Source organism: Megalopta genalis, chromosome 9 (assembly GCF_051020955.1).
Source record: "Megalopta genalis isolate 19385.01 chromosome 9, iyMegGena1_principal, whole genome shotgun sequence".
NCBI lineage: Eukaryota > Metazoa > Arthropoda > Insecta > Hymenoptera > Halictidae > Megalopta > Megalopta genalis.
Window position 1 is genome coordinate 20,021,102 of NC_135021.1, and position 14,033 is coordinate 20,035,134.

The 14,033-nt window shown below is 42.9% G+C and overlaps 1 long non-coding RNA gene across 1 annotated transcript; it reads right to left on the reverse strand.

Annotated features, from left to right (window-relative positions):
* Positions 1-7,373: 7,373 nt before the first annotated feature.
* LOC143260015 (uncharacterized) lies at positions 7,374-12,910 on the reverse strand. Its single transcript, XR_013034119.1, has 2 exons — positions 8,507-12,910; positions 7,374-8,401 (listed from the first exon to the last, which is right to left on the reverse strand). It is a non-coding gene; the product is annotated as an uncharacterized LOC143260015 (long non-coding RNA).
* Positions 12,911-14,033: the final 1,123 nt, after the last annotated feature.

Below are 14,033 nucleotides of genomic sequence, written 5' to 3' on the forward strand. Positions count from 1 at the left end.
CCGTGTCCTTCTGGGAGAATTATCCTAACCTCTCGAAAGCACTGCAGCTGGCTTCGTCTTAAGGAAATTTAAGACACCGCCGATACCGGTGTGTGCTTGGTGGTGCACCACTTAACCCTTTGCAGTCGAAGCTATTTTAATTCGAAATCCAAAACATATTTTCTGATCTACAGTATTTATTTGACCATAAATGCATAAAATCCGAAGTCTAATAATAACATAAGGTTTACGTGGCATCGGTAATTATTACTTCGGGTTTCCTCGTCCACTGTAGCTGTCGCGTCAACATAATTAAAACCTGCATTTCTGAGCAGTCCGTACCGATAAGTCTGTGCCACTTAAAAACAGTACAATAAGAACCATTGCAGAATTTTAAATTAGTTAGTTACACACTTCCGTGCCTAAAAAGAAAAACGCAAGAAAATCGATATTTTCCAGCGGATACAAGAGACGATACCCCCCTTAAATAAGGACTTTTTCGATTTTTGTCCACACACGGGCGACCGCGTTGCAACGTCTGGCCGGTTCGCGGGCTTGGAATCGTGTGTTTACAGAGAAGCCGCGTAGGAGCGAAGAGACACGTTAATCGATACCGGCGTTGCATTAACGACCAGAGGCTGGAATATTTGTCGATATGCTGCAATTGGCGTTTGCGAATAACCGGCAACGGAGTGGCCGGGTTCGAGAACAACGGCCGCGGAATGGAAACAGAACGGAAATAATAAAAGACAAAGGGGCAGAGAGGAGGCAAATCTAGTGGGACTACTCGTCGGTACTATATTCCCGCAATTATTCTCCGGCGGTTGGCGGAAAGGAACAGAAAACGCTGGATAAGGGAGAAAATAAGGGCGGAGGAAGGAGGAAGCGTACTGCAGGAGAATTCGAAGAGGAATATCCCCACTCCCTGGAGGGACGGCCGGCTGAATTGGGGTGGCGCGGTGGCGCGGCGGTGCAGCTCACTGTGAGCACTTTTGTTAATTAAATGCCGCGTTGTTCGGGTCAAACTGGTTCTTTTAATCGAGTTATCGTTTAAACAGCGCTCGGCCCGACAAAGAGTCCGTAAAGCGGGTCGTGTTTAAAAAGCAGTCCCGTTGTAAACATATCAAACTGCCGCCGGCCCCTCTTAATTAGAGTCGCTCTTTCTCTACCGTGTTCTGCAGGAGTCGTCTAATACCGCGTTTCACGTTTTGTTATATATGTACGAAAGATGTGCCAGTAAAACGACCGAAGGTTCGAAGAACCATTTTTCGGCACAATCTGAGCGTCGATTACGGAGAATTTACTGTATATATGTCACCCAGAGAGATATGCATTCTCGTGATATATTTTCGCTCTCCATTTTAATACTTCGATTTACCGAACATTCTAACGGCAGAAATTGCAAAAGTTCTAGGAGATTAAATAAAGAAAAAGAGAAAAGATAAAGAAACTTTATGTTTCACGTCCGAAGTTTAGGAAGACCGGCGACGATGTAAATCACAACAGTTGCGCGACAAGTTTGAAGGACCGAATCTCACCGAGCTAGCAAAATCGTTAAAATTCCTTGCGTCTGCAAATATTTTTCATTCGTCGAGTGTATCCCAGTTCAGAAAGTTTCCCCGATCTGTGAAACGTGAAGCTGTAACGAGCACTCGTTTCATGCGACGTTGAAGCGCAAATGTGGCCCTTATTGCTCTTGGACCTCCGTTCGGTAGCAGATCTATAATAAAATGAAACAGAAAAAGAAACGAAAGGGGAGCACTGTGTGAGCCGGGCTTAAAATTTCTTGACAGTTCGTGCGAGAAAGAACGGGTGTCGCCGAGTAGGCAGCGATGAAAGGGAGCCCCGGATGAAATCAAGAAATGCACTTGCACATCGATTTGTTTGCTCTACCTCTAACCGCCCACCGGATTCGAGCCATCCTTCTGTCGTTCCTCTCGATGCGCCCGATTCCATTCAACCTTTTCTCTTTGCTACTTCAAGTGGAATCCGACTGACGTAAGAATCCTACTTAAACCTCCGTTCTCGCCTTCCTCTAAGACCTCTCTCCCTGCCCTGTTGTCACCCCCTCAGCCCCCTGTCTGTTTCTCTGTACCTAGCAACCCGTTGTTGGCGCTTTACTTCCCTCCTTGTACCGAACTTTCCTGGCCTCCACTTTTCGACAGCTGGCGAAGACTGACAGGAAATGGCGACTTACGAAACACACGCCGCTCCACGAAAACAATCCTGCTTTTCATCGCAGTGAACAATAACGGGGCTCGTTAACGGCAAACACCGTCTTATCGGTGGAAAATTGTGAAACATTTCGTCCAAGTCTTTCTCATTGCCTGGGCTCTCCAAATCATGGGTCGTGATGTAAGTTTGCTTGCGTTCAACACGTTTTACTATTAAACGAGTAAAGTAAAAGTATCTAATATGAGAAACACCGCGCAATAGTGGCCTCGACTAGAAACAGTCGCACAAACGATACAAGAAAGTATAGATAGATCGTGTAGAAGTGAATGTAAAAATTCTGCCCATATTTTATAACATCGTTCTCCACATAAATTCACTCGGACAAATACTGTTTTGTAACAATCAGTTGTAAAAAAATACAAATTGATGGTACAGTCGGCATCCGCGTTTCACATCCAATGTCCCAATTTTGGAACGGGCCTATTAAATGACTTTGTATATGAAACTTCGTTGTTTTCTTCATCTTCTTCTTCTTCTTCCGCGGTTTCTTCGACGATGTATCGACAATGGAGATCCTTAGCAACCCAAATGAATCAGGAAACTGTCACTGTAATGGAAACAATCGCGAAAATATGATCAGAAATTCTGACTGAGTTTTGTGTTCGATTAATTGAATCTATGCCATGTGTGTGCAGATGCAATGTAGTCCTCAAATTCAAGGGTTATCCAAAATCTTATTAGACTGTGTTTTCTTATCAAAATCTTATTAGACAGACATTGAAACATCGCTGTTTTTCATGAAAAGTGATTATATAACATAAGCGATGTACGTTTCTTAACTTATGTCGCGCAGTTTTTGTCTTATTTCTTCGATCGAATTTAATTGCGGCTCTTGTACAAGTATATTTGAGAAAAAACTCATTGATCATTGAAAAGCCCACAAAAGTGTTCATACAACTTTTAAAACGCAATAACTCTTTTTCAAAAGTTTCTAGTAGACTAGTACCTCTATCGTCTAAAAAGATTCGAGTCAAGTCACTTTTGTGGGCCACTGTCTTTAGAATGACAAATCGGTCGAACTAGAGGTTTCCAAGAAGATCATTGTATAATATAAAGTTGAAAAACGTGAGAAACGCGTTCAAAGTTTTGCAAACGATTTTCAGACAAATCGTCGGGTATTTATGGCACTTGCTGTAATCTGCTATCCCGAGGCCATAAAAAGGACTTTCCTCTCCATGAAACAGATCATAAAGTGCCTTCTTTTCTGCTCACTGGGAAATTTTTGCGGCTTTACCAGTATCAGTCTTTATGCGCTTATAGACTCTATCGTCGTTTCCCAACCGACAAATATTCCTCTCTCTCTCTCTCTCTCTCTCTCTCTCTCTATTTCTAATTATTGTTTGCATTATCAGCATCGTTTCCATACCACGGATCAATGATTCGTGTAAAATTACAAAATATTTGTAACAATAGGTTGATTCTTTATTCGAGAGCAAACAGCAAGAATAATCAAACGTTATGTGCACTTTAACGAAATAAAACGAGTGGACTGCGAATTTCATGCTTTTATGTTAAAAATTCGCAGGCTAAATGCAAAACAGCGAAGGCAGCAGAAGAATTTAAGAATATTGTTACACATTACTTCCACTTTATATGGGTTATTACAAGAAGGAATACATTTGTATTTATCTCTTTCTTTACAATTAATGCAGAAAAATTTTGTTCTGCATAAACACTCGTATTCGAATTATGAGAATAATATACTTGTGTACTGAAAGACAAGGACCCTTTAACATATGTTATCTGGACAAGTTATAGAATTTGTCTCGATTGAAAACTTTCAGAATACGTGAACATTTTTACAATATAGCTGCGATAGAAAGGTGATCAAATATCGAGCATATTTTGCTTATTTCTTATGAAAATACTCTATGTGATATTGGTGCATTAACTTCGTTCATGCCACTTTCCCATTCTTAATGTTAACGCGACATTAAAAATCGTTTAGGAATTTAGGAAGATATCGCAGCATTTAAATTCAGCGCAGACATGTTATTGGATACACGAAATTGTCCGTTTTTGTGTACAATCCGAGCGTCGATTAGGGAGAATCGACTCTGTTGACAAGTTGAAAAGATTTTTGAGTAACAGACTCGCGAGTCATGCAAGGAGGGTAATACAGATGAATAAGTAATTAACAATTAGTAACAATCTCACAGATCGTCCATATAACAGTTATGGATTAAAAGCTCTCCTTCGACGAATAACCTTGTTATTCGAAAGGAACACGTTCTACAGTTTTCAGCCTATTTTTAGATGGAATCACGGGCCGTTCTGTTACTAGCGGAAACGGAACAACCATGCGCATCCAATAAAAAGCGAATGGGAGGCGTGGATATACAGCGTACCGAGAATTCCTCGGCGTACGTTATACGGCGGTACCGTATTTCGTGCAAAAGCTTCTTGAGAAAATTACATCGCGCGGGTTCTTAAACCGGCTCGGATAGGATTTCACTTACCAAACCTTCGCAAATATTCGCACGGCATCCTAGCCGGCGCTGCAACTGACAGAAGGATGAGACGAATCCCGGTCCAGATTTTCGAATCCAGACCACGTAGCCCGTGCCGGTGGCATCTCGTGATTTTGCAATCTTCCGGCGGTTTTTTTTTTATGTCCGAGCAGCCGTTCCCCGGAACAAACCCATCTTCGGCCGAAAAATCTTGTCGGATGAAAAGTGTAAAAGGGTCGTTCCTCTCGAGACCCATTTTCGTCCGACAGGGAAAACGAAGGGGATCAAAACGGACCGGGCCGGGGATGAAAGGAAAAAGCGACCGAGGACGACGAATGGGTCTGGGTTACAACCGTAGCCGGAGACTAATGTCACCGGGGATCCACCCCCGTTCCCGCGACGATTACATAATTAATCCTGTTATAATTGAAGCGTTCAGAATCCCGCGGCTATTAATTAAATGTCCCCATCGAAATGATCGCCGACAGAGCCGTTACCTCGAAACTACGTCTCCTTGGCTCGGTGTCGCGTCGCAAAGGGATTTCGTGGTCGGCCCCAACGAGAGGACTGCTACAGGAGACAACTGGATGGCCTATGAGCTCCATCGTTCATGGAGAGTTATGCTTCTGTGTTACGGACTCCATTCTACGAGGAATTCCTATTCAATTTGACGCATTCTCGCGTCGATTGTCTCGTCCTTCGACGTATCCTCCTTTTTGTCCTTTTCTCTTTCAGATTTTTCAGTTGGGATTTTAGAAGTCGGCCCATTCTTGCGAAAAAACGTGCATAACCGAGCTTTTGTCAAAACGACAAACGACACTTTTGGACCTTGCGATACTAAGTTGTTGATCTACGTGCAAATATTAACACGCAGTTTGAAATTTCATTGTTTGAAATTTCACCTACTACTTTTTCTAATAAATGCACAAAATCCGCGGTCTAGCGATCATCCTCCGATTGGTCGTCAGAGAACGCTTCTCTAATCGACGCTGCAATTCAAACAGAATCGTCCGAGGCAAATCTTCATCGCATCGTGGAACACACGAACAGTCCTTCGATAACCCGGGGCTATTTTCTTCGACCGATAGACATCGATCGGGCAGAGAATTGTCTACGGACGCTGACTGATTTCGTTTTAAGTGTACCTCTTATAGGAGATATCGTTAGAGAGAAAAAGAGAGCAAAAGCAGGTGGATGGGCCGCTGGTCGAACGTAGTAGGAAGCCGACCGTGATACAGGCGGATGTGATCCTCGTCAGGAGATCGAATCAGGCGACGTGGTAACCGTTCAGCTCGCATTCAAATAAACATCTACCGATAAAAGGGTCACTTTTGTACCTTCAATTCAAGTCATCATTTTCCTAATTTCGAAATTGTTTAAGAGTTACAAGCCCGCAAAGTTTCTAGTTTCGCTGATTTGAACGAAAACTGCCTTCGAGTTCGAATCTATATGTACGTCCACTGTGGGCTCTCTCCCCCCGTTCAATTCCAAATTTTTAATTCGCGTACACTTTGAAACTTGTAATTAGGGTAGGGCGACGAAGGTCGCGTGATCCGCTCGGCATCGAATGACCCATAACGATTCCGTAGCGAATCAATGGTGCAATGGAACGAAAGAAAGGAGGGGCAGGCGATGAGGAGAGAGAGAGAGAGAGAGAGAGAGAGAGAGGAAAAATCGAAGGAACGAAGCGAGAAATAGGGGAACGAAAAACGGCCGCGGAATCAAAAGTAAATGTTTACATTGTTAATTACTTCGGCTGTAGTTCAAACGGGGAGAACAATTATTCGACTGCCGATTGAAATTCTGTGGTCTTAGCCGAAAGGTAATTAACTTTTAATTGAGAAAGTTCGACGGGGTCGTGGCCCCGTACTCACTCTTCTCTCCTCGTCCCTCTCCGGATCGCTTCTTGTCTGTTCCGCAACATTCGCCATCCCGTCCCTCGATCCCCTTTTCCTGCCACGATCGTCTCCCGTAACTCCTTTTTCTTCTTCGCTTCTTGCCACGACAGGTTGCTCCTCCTGCCACTCAGCTTGTCTAAACGTCTCGATCGTGACGCCCAGAAATCTACAGTTATCGGGAGGGCATTTAAGCGTCCGTAGCCTTTTCTTTCATCGTGTGACCCGTGTTGCCAGGCTCCCTCGTCCACACCTCCGCCAGCCCCCTTCATTATTCAGACGATGCTCGACTGCCGCAGAAACAAACGGTCTCTCTCCCTCTCCCTCTCTCCCTCTCTCTCTCTCTCTCTCTCTTTTCTATCTATTCCTGTTCGTTCCTATTTCCCCACCTCGTCCCGCAGTACCACCATCGGCGAGGTCAGAAACGGGAGGCTTAATTTATTTAAAACTCAGGATTCTTCCAACGAAAGCGGAACTTTCCGGAGGAGGGAAGTTTATTTCCCACAGGACGCATACTCGTGTATCGCGTGGCTTATAACGCTATAGAGTTTGATAAACTGCGAGACGCGGCTGTAAGACCGTATTAACGCGGGAATATACAAGCCGGGTGGATGATTTAGAATCACTTACGACGAGTTCCAGTTTATGGAAACGGGGGCCCGGCGGAACGGAGTCGGGAAATTTGATTTTTCGATGACTGTTCCGCTCTTTGCGAGTCACTGTACATGTGTTACAAGCGACCCAGGAAATAAGTAAATACAAAGGACACGCAGAAATTACAAGATTTCAATCAACAGATTTCCAGCCGGAGGCATTGATTAAGATTACATATACTGTGCCAATTATGCATACACAACACATTGTCCCCAATGCTGTCACCGCTAATTATTATAAACACAATCAAATTCATTATTTTTACTCGTTCACATCGAATGCTATCTGTTATAAAATAAAAGAATATGTAGAGAGAGAAAGTTCGATCTTCTTGCTCGAAGGAATGTCCCTCTGAAAGCACTATGGCTCGCGTCGTGGTCAATATGTCCGCGATGAAAAGTGTCAGGCGTCGGTGCGGCTACGTCGTATGCACGCTGAAGTAATCACAATCAAAACAGGGGGTCGCAACAGGGGCGGCTCAATTAACGGAATACGTGGTTTCCGACCGGACGCACGAAACCACGAATCGAAAGGGAACGACTCCTTCCGAGTGGAATGGCGTACAGGAAGGGGTGGTGAGCGGTGGAGGTGCTCGATTGTGGGCGAGGTCGTTGTTTTGCAACTTGCCGGTGACCCATCGGACGTTCCGCGAAATTGCAGCCAGCATTGCGGAATGAGAGGACGCAGGCGGCGGCGGTGGCCGGTGTGCATAAATTACGAGGAGCCCGTTCGGTTCGGCAATAAATCATAGCCGCGGTCCTGGCCGACAGAGAATTCAGTTGGGACGTCATTGCGTATGGAACAATTTAAGATGCCTGTGTAGGTACGGGCCGATACATATTTTAAGCTCTCACAATTGCACGTCGACGCGCCCGGTGATTTATGGGCGTCGTGACGAGGAGAAAAATTCGACGCGGTCGGTAACGCAAACCTTGTAACGAATTTAATTAAAAAACCAAAAAAGAGGAAAAGAGAACGGCAAAAAGAAGAAGTATTGTCAATGCACCGGCGCGCCGGGAACTGGTCGGCGAACTCTATTCGGGCTGCCTCCGGCGGCACGAAGTTCGTCGATGTTGACCACGCGATTAATGAAGTTTCCCATGGCGATCTTCCGATTGCTGAAACGCTCCTATGCGACAAATGTCGCGGGAATTTGAATACCACTAGAGTCGTTTGATGTTATTGAATCTGTACAGAAATATATATTGCCTCTATTTTCTTTCTTTCTTTAGAGCTTTCTTTTTCAGCAAGCTGAAAATTATATACATTCCTACATTCTTTGTTTATTCTTACCTTTTTGTGAAATAATTTCAATTTGCGTAGATCTTTTTCATTCGTTCCAACTAATTTGAATTTTCTAGAATAATTGTATAGACATTCGCTAATAAATTATATGTCTCCAACATCTCAACAACGAAAATACAAGTCATTCCGTCTACTTCGAAAAGGTGTCCGAATATTAATGCGAGTCACTGGACGCATTTTTATTATAAATACGTAATCTGCTGTACAGAAATAGAATAGGCTCATTAAATACATCACAGGTACACTGTGAGTGGCTCCAGAACTGTTTTTTCCTTCCTCTCAATATTTGAGGATTCGATATTTGTGTCATGGGAAGATTTTTTGGTCATCGTCCAGTAGACCAGTCCCGCTATCATCTAAAAGAAATTCAAGTCACTTAATCCAGCTTTAAAAAAGTTATTGCATTTTAAAAGGTGTATGCTCAGTTTTGTGAATAACTGCATATTGTTGCACAACATTCTCTACAATACATGATAGTAATGTAGCGAAAGACACGAGTATGGACATGCTCCGTGAATAGATTTACCGTGTAACGACTCGAACACAATTGTAATGGCACGTTACTATTTCATGCGGTAAATATTTTGCTGCAAACACGCATTCGGTTTGCGAGCCCACCAAAGCTTGAACTCACGAGAGCCAACCTTTTTCGCGAGGATTTCAAGTTATTCGCGCGTCGCGCATTACACATCTGCGGCCCCCAGCTTTGCCGGAACGAAGTTCCATAACTGTAATAAAAGCCTATAAATTCAACAGTTAAATTCCGGGGAAAACAATGCGGCGCTCCGGCGCGTAGGATATCTCGGTAACAAAGATATTTGTCACGATAGAGTAGCGTAAGAAGGCACTTAAGGTGGTCTAGGGAGCCTGCATTATTCATTCGGAGCGCGCCCACGGCCGGCCGGAGTCAAATCAGCTTATAAAGTCACTCCGGCTACAAATTAGATCCCTAAACTGACAAATTATCTTCTCATCGTTCGCCATTTATTTTCCTGGTGGCGGTTGCACACCCGGCCAGGTAATAGATGATCTTCGGGGGCTGTTACGAGATAGCCTCGTCATCGTTCGATCCACCTCGGTCAGCCCCGCCCGATGAAAAACATCACGAAGAATCGGGACAACCTCCTGGCCCCGCCGCCACCCCGGCGAGCGACTTCTTTCATAAAACGCCTGGGACACGAAGAAGTTCTCGTAACCTCGCCCCGGGCGTCTACGTTTCACGATCGCAGCCCCAAGGAAAACTGAAGAGGAATTCAATCTGGTCCATGTGACTAATGAACGCATAAAACGCTCTACTCCGTCCCACCTCTGTCGCGTCCCATCGCCCCTCGGTCGCCACTGTTTCCCTTCGCGCGAAAGAAGAAATTGGGACGAAGGGGCCAGGGCTAAGACGGCTGCAGAGAGAAAAGTCAGCCGGCTGCTTCGGAGGCTAATTCGTTTCTGGGAGCGGAGCAACGTCAGAATTGAAGTCTTCGTTTCTCCGCGAGATTCCATCCGGCTCCCGACCTCTTAATCCGACCCTCTATTTTTGGTACCGGCGTCCTTTCGCTCGCTGAATATTTCCGCGGAAGTTTGTCCATTTGATCTGTTCTTGGAATTCGAAAGACGGACGGCATCCCCAATGTCTTCGGAATTACGGCACGCGCGATGAGACATCTTCGGGCTGACGGGGAGAGGGTATGGCATCTCCGATCAGGTGTGGCGTGGTGATAGCCGGTTTAACACACGTTGATCGCGCGTCGGTCGTATTACAATACAATGTGGCTTTTTATGTACAGCAAGTAAAACGAAAGTATCCGAACACTGGTATAACTTTGATTTCTACGCTATATGATATATTATATATAATAAATAAATATACTCTGGAGTATTATTATTATTACTAATGTGGATCTTTTTCCTTCGATATTTATTTAAATATATGGCGGAGAAAGTCAAAGTTGTACCAGTGTTCATGTACTTTCATTACTTACCCCGTACATGTGAAGGGTGTTTCATTTATATCATTCGCGTTGATATCTTGAAGTTAACCTGAATTTTTAATTTGGACAGTGACTAATTTCATGGTTTGTGTATCTACATAATCAAAATTCATTTTTTTCAGTTATTAATTATTACAATCTGGTGTACACTGGTTCATAAATTTATGCTATCTTGTTGTTGTGTTTTTTTTTTCGTGAATAGCCTATTTCGATTTTGTACACACTTTTTATTGTCATCGTTACAGTAGCTAACATGTTAAAAGTTATCGTAATTTAGCATCGTTGCACATATGTGCCGTGCAGCTTTCGCAAGTAGTGAACTTGTTAAAGATTACCGTCCACAGTCGGCAACGCACCACGCGGATGGTGTGCACTTTTAGCGACGTTATCGATACGGAAATTTAACCTCTCGCAATGTGATTTACCTCACAGCTGCGTATGTCAAGCTCATTTTTACACGCAAGGGTAAACTGCAATGTGACCAAGCTTTATTTCACTCTATCTACATCACGGTAGCTAATGAGAGCAACATGAATCTGCGTTGGCTAATTTATAAAGCTCGTGTTACTGTTTTATGAGAATATTTAATATAATTTTTGTTTCGTTAAAATTAGTAGCGAGGTAGCAAAATTTTCTGATTTTCTGGATAAATATTTATTTTTTTTCTGGATAACAGTACAATTATTTGAAGTTGTCCAAACGCAGTGATCATTATTTCTTTGATTTTTTGAAATAAGAATAAAGTTCAGAATCATAGTTCTTCAACATCTCGATATATATTACTGAAATATTATTGATTTTCTCAGTTCCCATGGTAAATATAATATTATTGATTTATTAAAATCGTATTGTAAATATTATTGATTCTCTTTAAAATCATATAGTACTACACATATAACTTAGGTAAAGAAATCTATCAAAGAATTCCTTATGGAAATATCGTTCTATTTTCAAGGACTTAAAAAAAAAATGCGGAAACCCGTTTATTTTCACCAGTTTGGTAGTTCTAGCGTTAATAACCCTTTTGTTCAAGTACCCCATTATAAGCAGCCACGGTTCAGTACACGACCCAACTATATTATAACAGGACTACCTAGGAACACACATTTATATTCAAAACACCAAATTCCAGCTTTGCACAAGTTGAAAACTATCCTGCATCATTTTTAGCGGACTCGCGGTATAAAGTTCGACACGTACCGGAGTTAACTTGGGAACCGTGCGTGGAAACTGCAAATGGCGTCTGGCCCTGAAGGGTTCGAATAAAAGTCCGAGGCAAGTGTTGCCGAGTTTCGAAGCTTCGGGTGCCGTCTGTGTGAAGTCTAGTTCGGAGAAAATACAATTTAAGGGTCAGTTGAGGGGAAAGACGGATCTCCGTACTTTTTCGATGCGCTACCTAAACTCATTAACTGAAAGTTCGCAGAGGTAGGGCGGAACGGGGTCAAAGTTGTTTAATTCGTTCAGAATAAATACATTTTAGCGCTACACAGAACTTCTACTCGACTCGCTGGACGCAACTGCAGTCTTTTATTCGCAGATGCATGTAAAAACTTACTCTAAAGAATATTCATGTAAAGTGAGCCTTACTTTTAAGATGCTTTTACATTCGTAACCTCGTTTCTACGTTAAACTGTACCGACGATAGTTCGCGAACTGTAAGTACATCTGAATTTAAAAGTAATTACAAAAATCATAATTCATATTTCGTCATTCATTTCGTACGTACGAGAAAATTCAGGGAGAATTAAAACAGATCTCCAAAAATATGGGTTGAAGTTAATACAACAGCACAGAAAATTCGTTCGTGTGAAATCGAGAAAGTCGAAATTATTCTTTAGAGAACTGTATCGATAAATGTCTATCTAATCGATTAAAATACAGTCGATGCTTGCACAAGTAACAATTATTCAATGAGAACATACTCATTTGCAGTTCTAGCGTCGTTTTTATTAATCGTCGTTCGTTCAATATACAACACATTAATACGAATTAAGTTCTGTATATAGTTTGTTTAGGATATGTTTAGTCTGTTTCTATAATGTATACTGGATACAGTTTACCCTACACGAAATTTCGCTCATTCAGGATATTCTGCGCGTAAAAAGAAAGACAGCAAGATAAATCTTCCGATGTTATTGCAGTCGAACCTACAAGATCAAGAGTTTCTTCCTCTTTGACGTAAATCGGTCCAAAGCATACTCCCTAAGGGCAATCCAGAAAGCTCTCAGTCAATCAACATAATTTGCTGCCGAGGCAAATATTTTTCTGATGCCAATAACGGTTCCGTAACCACACGTGTTCCGCAAAAACTGGCAAACGTAAATTTCCTTCGGCATTTGGATGTATTTGTACACGTTTATTTCCCGCTAGAGTGTACCAAGACAAACTGGAGTCAATCCACTAATAATTCTTAATACGTTTCATTGTTATGCAGAAATCATTGATATTTATATTATAAAAATTCAAGTCATTTAGTCCAGTTTCAAAGAAGTTATTGCGTTTTAAAAGGTGTGCGAATACTTTTGTGGGCCACTGTATTTAAATATAAATGGAGTTCTACCGTAACTGTAAAAGGAACATGAAAAAATAGTCGTTACGGCTACCAGTAGCAATAGTTCCAGTGTTAATGGAAATTAGTCGAGCACAATCCTGTTCTCTCGTACTTTTTCAGGAGCCAGAAATAATGCGGTACGCATCGTCGACCCAGTAATAAAGGGGGAGGTAGCTTGACAAGGGTGGTTCTAACGGCAGGAAAACCTTTCACAGTGATTACTGGGAATTGTATTGGGCTCCCTTGCATATTAGCAGCAATTTCGCAGTCGCGAGAACATGAAACGATTTAACCTTGCCGCGGGGCCACGCGTAATGTAACTTCAAAGAGGCGCGACCGAAGTGCGCGTTTTGTTACCGGTGTTAGTTTCGGATGGCGCACTCGAACCGGAAGCAACCTGCGCGATGCGGTGAGGTGCGGCAGAGCGTCGAGAGGGGAACGGGAAGGGGCCCGTGGAATCGGTTTTCCATGACGATAAAGGGAGTTTGACAAGAAACTCGCCCGTTCGTTCGTTCGTTCGTTCGTTCGTTCGTTCGTTCGTTTTAACTCTGGCGAAGTTTCCCATCTGATTATGAAACTTCGCGAAACATTCACGCGGAAGAAAACTTCCGGGCGGCGCGACGGACGAAGGCGACCGAAAGAATCGCGCGCACGGATATTTGACGATGCTTATCCGACTCTCTTAATAATTAAAGCTGCGAACTTTCTTATTTGCTGCTTCCTCGGCCGTTTCCACAATCGTGCATCATGCCTCCGAACTTTCACGGGATTCATTTCTTTTACTGTGCGAAAGTCGACTGGGAATATTGGTCCACCGATACTCAACGGGCAACCTAGGCTTCGTTACTTCTGATTTCGAACGTTTTAACACATTACAGTAAATTCTCCACAATTGTCGCTCGGTTTGTGAACAAAAATGGACAATTTGGGAAAAATAGATATTTTTGTTGTCGCCGATTGACAATAACAATAGCGTAACGAA